Source organism: Maylandia zebra, linkage group LG23, assembly GCF_041146795.1.
Source record: "Maylandia zebra isolate NMK-2024a linkage group LG23, Mzebra_GT3a, whole genome shotgun sequence".
NCBI classification, from domain to species: domain Eukaryota; kingdom Metazoa; phylum Chordata; class Actinopteri; order Cichliformes; family Cichlidae; genus Maylandia; species Maylandia zebra.
In genome coordinates this window covers 18,179,534-18,187,856 of record NC_135188.1, presented here as the reverse complement: position 1 = coordinate 18,187,856, position 8,323 = coordinate 18,179,534, and the positions used below count along the sequence as shown (strand labels likewise).

Sequence of the window (8,323 nt, the reverse complement as noted above, 5' to 3'; positions counted from 1 at the left end):
TTTACTCTTGTTTATAGATTTACATATTTGAAATAAATTGAATAATATATTGGGTAACTTTTAACCACAACTTTTTACTCCATTATAAACTTCAACAAATAATCAATCTATCACATCAGCTGACATCACTGAGAGCCACCTGTCAGTCTCCTTCTGTCCTCTGAAAGTCTGAAAATTCATTTGTCATTAAAATTACTTCCAGTTAATGTCACATTACTGACAACTCAATGAAGACAAATTGGGAAGTAGAAAATGATTCATGTTGCAATATTTATTCTATTCCATCAAATTAGAACAATAAATATTAAAGTGTGACTGCTGTTGGTTAGGATACAATGTTAAAAATAATCAAATGAAACACAGCAGCTTCTCTGACTGTGGTAATACGAACTTAAATATGTGAAAAAGGCAGGTAACACTGATCCTTGAATATTTTATTTATATATACAAAGATTTAACTACGTACATTTCACTATGGCATAAAAACAATTGTAGATCAATACATTTATTTATAAATTACATTTATCAGGTCCAACTCTCTCAGATGGGAGGGGTTGGAGCTCAGAGCTGAAACCAGGTAAGTACAGCCTTCCTCTGTGATCAGACAGCCTGACAGACTGCAGACACACAAAGCAATAATCCATATGTTAAAAATAATTGTCTGTTTTTCAGATACAATTACATCTATTTACATCCATTCAATTTAATTGAAGTTTATTTATAAGTAACATTTCCCAGCAGACAACAACAGTCATCTCAAGTTTTTTTTTTTCGAGTGTAAGCTACCACCCAACAATATTAGAGAGAAAGCTCATGCTATTAGACAATCCACTGTGAACAGTGGTGATGGTGGGAAGAAGGAACTCCCTTTTACCAAAAGGGTAAAAGCAGCTCCAGGACTACCTACATCTACCATGACTGCAGGGTAGGGGGGCACAGAGAAGAGTTGAATACAGTGACAAAAGAACAAATCACAAACTAAGGAGAAAGTTAAGGACATGCAATAGTGAAACACAGTGACCCAGCTTTAACTATAAGCTTTATTAAAAAACACATTTTGAAGCTTGTCTTAAAGGTAGTCATCTTTTTTTTCCATTTTGAGAAGTCGACATTAAATAAATACATTAGAAAATTTTTAAATTCTGGATATCTCATTCCAAATGAAAAAAGTCACACAACATCAGTATAACCTCCAGAAGAAAATATTTAGATCAAGACATTTCTATGGCAGCTTACCTTTAATTTTAGATTTAAATGTGGAGATCAGTTGTTCTTAACAATGCTTTGTGATAAGTAGGGATGGGTACCGGTGTCCGGTGCCATGATTTAATTTTGTACTTTTTCCAATTTTATAGTACATGCAAACAAAAATATGAAAAAAAGAACACAAAAGAAAAAAACTAAAAAAAAATAAAGGACACCTAATCTGTGGAAGAGGGGAAAAGGAAAAAAAACAAACAAAAAAACGAGGAGAGGTCCCTGCCTTATGGGGCTGAGTTACAGTGGGGCAAAAAAGTATTTAGTCAGCCACCGATTGTGCAAGTTCCCCCACTTAAAATGATGACAGAGGTCAGTAATTTGCACCAGAGGTACACTTCAACTGTGAGAGACAGAATTTGAAAAAAAAATCCATGAATTCACATGGTAGGATTTGTAAAGAATTTATTCGTAAATTAGGGTGGAAAATAAGTATTTGGTCACCTCAAACATGGAAAATCTCTGGCTCTCACAGACCTGTAACGTCTTCTGTAAGAAGCTTTTCTGTCCCCCACTCGTTACCTGTATGAATGGCACCTGTTTGAACTCATCATCTGTATAAAAGACACCTGTCCACAGCCTCAAACAGTCAGACTCCAAACTCCGCCATGGCCAAGACCAAAGATCTTTCAAACACTGACTGACCAACAACATTTACACACACTTGTCTGCAGGAGAACAACTATCACCCTTTGACGCGTCACTCTTGAGAGACACACAGGTGAGTTCAGGTTCATGTTTGAGTCTCTGATGGTTGCTAAAAAAGTTCAGATCTTCAATAAAAGGTTAATCACATATTACTGATATTATCGACATTAGCAAACCTTTTCCCACTTGGCTCTCTTTGTTCCAATGTATTAATTAGCTTTTTCACTTGGGCACTCTGTAAGGACACACAGCTGGGTTCAGGTTTGAGTTTCTGATGGATCCTAAAAAATATATAAAAAAATAAATAAATATAAAAAGAAAAATACAAAATAACAAAAAAATATATAGCCAAGGTATAGACACAGTTTAGATGTGATGTAAATACAAGACATGTTAATACTGACATTAACTTACTTTTTCTGAAATGGTCGTGTTGGTTCAAATTTCTTGATGATATCCTTCACTTTGTCACTCTTTAAGGACACGCAGCTGGGTGGAGGTCCAGGTTGGTTCCTGTGAATAATGATTGAGCAGTGATGTGAGTGCTGAGCTGTGACATGAAGAAGAGTCATGGACAGTTAGAGATGGTCATCTCACCTCTGATCTTTGGTCTGGCTCTCATGTTCCCCACACAGAGTGGTTTTAGAGGGAGGGACTCCCTCTTCTCTGTCCTCACACTGATCCATGCTGCTGAATTCACATCCACATCAGCTCACACACACTTCTACCATCACCTGCAGACGAAACACAAATCATTCATGTGCACAACAACTGAGAACTGCACAGGTCATGTCTGATGTGTTGGACTAACCTGCACTCCATCTGAGACACAGCTTTCATCAGTTCACCATTACAGTTCACAGAGCCGACTTCAGCCTCCAAATCCCTCCATTACTGTAGTCCTACAAGTAAGCAGGTCAAACATGGCTGTAGAAGAGCAGCTTTATTTTAGTAACAATGCCCAGGGCCAAGCTGACTGCTTACAGAGTTCATATTCTAACTGCTGGCTGTTCTGCTAGCTAAGCAAACTAGTGTTGAAGGTCAAAGTAAAGAAATGATGTGATACTGCTGGGAGTTACATCACATACTAGCAGCATTTAGTTATTCAGCATTATATTTAATCCTTATTATCTCATCCTCTCACCTCTATTTAGCTCTGAAAACAAGAAACATTTTGCCAACAGTTTATTGGCTAGGGGAGGGAGAAAACAAAGAAGGGCCAATGAGGAAAAGGGAAAAAGGAAAAGGGAAGAGAGGAAGGAAAAAAAAAAACTAACCATAGAACATTATTACTGATGACCTTCCCCAGCTACCCTCTGGTGACGCATGAGTTATTCTCTTTACTCTTCTTATAATGGTTTTATTGTTATAATTGTGATTACTATTACTGTTCATAGTTGGTCACTGGACACAGTTATTGCTATCATTATTGTCATTATTATGATCATTGGTGATGATGGTGATAATACTGAATTAATGTTGCTTTGGACTGAATAGAAATTAACACCCTCACTACACACAGTCACAATCATACTTGTATTTTTTTTTTTTACCAACTGTCTTGTCTGCAAGTTTCCTAATCTATCCTGCTCTATTCTGTATGTTGTACATTTCATAATAATAATTTAAAAAAAAACAACAACAACAGAATTTCAGCCTTTATTTAGTTTAGCTGCTCATGGATAAACATATGTTTTCAGCCACTGAAAACACATCTGCTTATCTGTAAGTAGCATCAAGAATTTCTTGATGATGGCTTCTAGACTATAGAAATCATCATCAAGAATTTCTACATTGCATTACAATTTTTTCAACTGGTGCCTGGGTTAACTGCATCACTGGTCATGGCTTGTTATTGGAGGGCACCTGTCCATACACACTTCAGAGGGTGGGGTAGAAATTCTAGGGGTTTTTGTTTGAGTGTGTGCGCTTGGTCAGGTGTGGGTCTAGGGCACACTGGGCCTTGATCCCTTTGGGATATTGTTATTAAGGCTAGATAAGACCATATGTCTGCTTGCTACAACTACTGGACAAGACAGGTTTAAAAAAATAAATATGAAATCAGTCAAAAAATAAAACTGCTGGCCTACAAAGCTGCTGCCTTCATCTGCAAACTGACCTACATGCTGAACTACAAACTCCACCCTCTACTGAGAACTGAAGAAGTCATCACTGTTATTTTTCTACAGCTGATCGCTGAAAACATTCAAACTGACTCATCACGGAGCCTTTTTTCCTTTGAATTCTATAAACCTGCCTGTAAACAGCAGCTGAAACTTCCAGAAGAAGTAGACAAAACACTCAACTTGAAAATTCTAAATAGAAGTAAAAACATGAACACTGTCTTCAATCATCTCTTATATACAGGTTAAAGATAGTCTACAGAGAAAATAATCACTTACACCTGCTTAGACAGATTTAATTTTAACACACACATACTCATAAACACTAACAAGAGGAAAAGTGTTTAACGGTTGGTCCAACACTGGTCATTGGTCGAGCTCTAAGTCCATTACTGTGAACTATGGAGTGGCAGATTTGTGCTGGAACTAAGCTGCACAAAGCTGATGTTAGCCAGGAAAACATTACAAGCTGCTTCCATTACCTTCACATGGAGTTTCACACAGAGTTGATCAGCATCAGTCACAACAAACAGGAAGTTCAGGAAGGTGAGAGTAAACCTTGAGCAGGGCGGAAAACACAGAGAGGCGTCCACAGACCAAGATCACAGCAGTGGTGTGTGGCGACTTCTACAGAAAGGCAAGCAGTGATCATGCTCACCCCACCCCTAATACGCACCAAAAACCCCTCATCTTCCTTATCATCTCATCTTGCTTCACTATTGAGAAATTTAACAAGATAAACTGGATCCAATTAACCCTTACCTTTTGTACATCTTTTAGTTTTTTTTGTTTTTTTTTTTTTGATTTAGCTATCATTTTGGCTGTGTTATAGCTTGTAGCATGGATGTTTGCAGGAAAATTTCTTTTTTGTCAAATTTTTGGAATTAGAACACAGAAATTATGTGGTTACAGTTCCTCCAAGACAATAAGAACAGTAACAGACTGAACTAAATGAAATAATACAATATAGTAAAGTTATAAAATATAAGCAATAGTTCTAATTTATATAAATAGCTCAGTGGTAAATATCCAGAATCCCACAAAGAGGGTGCAACTACTGCTGTGTGTACTGTGCATTAGATGGAGGAGTTGTACAGGAAGACTTCCTGTGAGTCTTTCCAGCTTCCTGTCATATTCTACTGTAGAATAGCAGCAGAGCTCTGTGCTCCCTTTCTTCCTATTCTCTCCTTTCCTTCCTCCCTCTCTCTGTCTCATCTCCTCATTTTACTTCCTTTTTCCTTTCCTTCTTTAATTGTATGCTTTCTATTTGGACACAATCGTGCATTTGTTCGTTTAGTAAAGTTCATTATCTGTACTTGTAACACTGTTATAAATCTGTAACACTTTGTTCTTCACTTTTTTTTCCAAAATCTTTTAAAATGATAAAATTGAATGAAGTCTGTGGAAACGTCTCCACGTCAGGTTTCGAGGACGCCGTCCAAACCATCGCTGGGCGGAGCCTCATCTCATCATTCTCCATGGAAACAGAGTCATCCATAAGAGATGAAGCTACAGCCTTTAACACAACAAGTAAGAGTATAAAGCAAAAAACAGCTGATTTACTTTATTAAAGTTGTTTCATTCATTAAGATTGAAATTTGGGATTTTTTTGACTTTTAAACTAAATTTGACTCTGTGAACTTTTTGATTTGAAAGAGCAGATGAAAAGTGAAATGTGTAAAAAGCTCTTTAATTTTGCTGTGAAACAAATGTTTAGAATACTGATAAATATGTTTTTATGGTTTGGGCCTTTAATGATAATGTGATGATAAACATGACTCAGGAATGATAGGCTCTTCCTTTCTGCTAATAATAATCAATGGCCTGTATTTATATAGCGCTTTACTAGTCCCTAAGGACCCCAAAGCGCTTTACATATCCAGTCATCCACCCATTCACACACTGGTGATGGCAAGCTACATTGTAGCCACAGCCACCCTGGGGCGCACTGACAGAGGCGAGGCTGCCGGACACTGGCACCACCGGGCCCTCTGACCACCACCAGTAGGCAACGGGTGAAGTGTCTTGCCCAAGGACACAACGACCGAGACTGTCCAAGCTGGGGCTCAAACCGGCAACCTTCCGATTACAAGGCGAACTCCCAACTCTTGAGCCACGTTCGCCCATCAACATCATAATAAGTGTTGCTTTCCTCATTGGGACTTCAAGCAGGACAATAATAAATGGATTTCCTGAACTAAGCTTCCTGCTTTGATGAAAGATAAACACGAAGTTGGATTTGATGTTAAGGAGACTCTGAATGGGCCTTAGGATCTATAATTGTCCTCAGTTTCTTTCAGACAGTCAAATTGTCTTTGTAATGAATATTATACATCTATACTTTGCTGCATCAGCTCACCGATGAGATAGACAGCTGACTTTAAACACACATCCAGTTTGGACAGGTGGCTTACCTGCTGCTTCTAGGCAGGGAGCAACCAGGATACCCAGATGTATCAACTAGAGTCATCTGGGCTGAGCCTTGAAATTACTGAATGAATGTTTTTGATCCTAGCAATTCTATTTATCCCAAGCAGAAACACATATGTATAAAAGAAAATAATACCCCATCATTATTATTGTAGCTGTGGCCTGTGAAGACCATCAATGTTAAAGTCACGGCAGCTTTGTTTGACAGTGTGTAGAACAAACCTGATGACACCTACTCCCAGAAAGCTGCAAGTGAACCAAACACTTCCAATGTCTGAGGGTTTTTTTTTCCAAAGCTGGTGAGAAGCCCCAAAACAGCTGAAACCTTGTGTGCTGATCACAACAACCACAGCAGTGTTTTCTGACTAGATTTTAGACTTTGAAAGAGGAGTGAAAGGAGCCATCTATGTCCACTGTGAGCGACCATCTTTGAACAGAGGCGGTGGTTTACGACACCAACTCTCTGCCATCTATAATCCAGTTTTGAGTTCCCTCCCCAGACGCCTTAATGCCCACCCACATCCTGGGCCATCTGACCTCAGGAATTCGCATGATAAGGTGCGGCCAGGTTTCACAATGAACTCACCCGAAACTCTGGCTGATTGGGACCCACACCCAGTTTTACACCTTGGCTCAGGCGATTAGAGGATCATCAGGGGGTCCTTTTGTCCCTCTGTGGGGGGGTACTCCCACTAGGTTTATATCTGGGACTCTCCACCATTTGACCTTAGAACTGAAGAAGCTTCTCGGGTGAGAGGTGAAACGTCTTCAAGTAACTTAAAGAAGTTCAGACGCTTTTCTTTGCAAGCTCCTTTGACTACGATGACCTGGATGACTGAGAACCTTCACAGACATAGATTTTAGACATGAGTCTGAATTACTAAATTACTGAGCAGCTGAAACAGCCGCATGTATGCAATCAGAGGGAGGAAAAAGTATTTGCTGAAACACACTTTCTTCTCCCCAGAGTGTGCTATGAGCATTAAGTACCTCGCACCAGGTATGTGGAGGGGCATGGTCTGAGGCACACCTGTGAGGGAGGCAGACGCACTTGGACGGACGTCCACAATAATGCCTCACCACCATAAAAAGTCTGAATTAGGTCCTGGGGTGGTTGTTGGTATGTGCCCGGCCGTGAGATGCAGAGCTATAGCCGAGTTTTGTGTAACAGCGACTGCAGTTACTGAAAGTATGCTCAAAAGCAGGAGTATGTGGACGGGTCTGTTGTGGATCTTTCACAAGGTACAAGAACCTAATGGAAAACTGTGAAAATTGTGGCGACTGTGCAGAGTCAATCCAACTAGGTAATTGACAAGGGGCTATTAGCGTCAAAATGATTCGGTCTCAGTATTTCATTCTGATGAATCAAATGTGTCAGGGTTTAAGTCAAAGCAATCGAACTAAACTCATGTGATTAAACTGTAAGCTGTTTGAACCTTTTCATCTTTCAGTGAAAACTAGATGGCGTCCCAGGTCTCAGTATGGCCGTCTGTCAAAAAAGCTGAATAAATTCAATTCAAATATAGATCTTTGAATTCATACATAGTGTAAAATGAATCGTCAACACAAAAGTAAGTAAGACCCACTACAGGAATGTTTAGTCAGATCTGGGACTGTACCCTTCAAACCACTCTGTTCTGCTGTTGCTGCAATAGAGACCGCTATAAACTGGTATTTTCAAAAAGCTTGGATTCAAAATCAAACAGCAACATATGATAGAGATTAATGAAATCATCAAAAACAGGAATTACATCAAATATCACTTGGTAAACTCAGTGATCTGTACAGGCAGAAGGTAGCTTAAAAGGCTCTTTAGAGAGGAAACTTTCCTTTATGGGAAAAAAAACGTCTGTCATCAATTCCTC

At 39.1% G+C, this 8,323-nt stretch overlaps 1 long non-coding RNA gene across 1 annotated transcript; it reads right to left on the bottom strand.

Moving 5' to 3' along the window:
* Positions 1–419: 419 nt before the first annotated feature.
* Positions 420–2,432, bottom strand: LOC143414913 (uncharacterized). The gene is made up of 2 exons (XR_013095516.1): positions 2,320–2,432; positions 420–2,186 (listed from the first exon to the last, which is right to left on the bottom strand). It is a non-coding gene; the product is annotated as an uncharacterized LOC143414913 (long non-coding RNA).
* Positions 2,433–8,323: the final 5,891 nt, after the last annotated feature.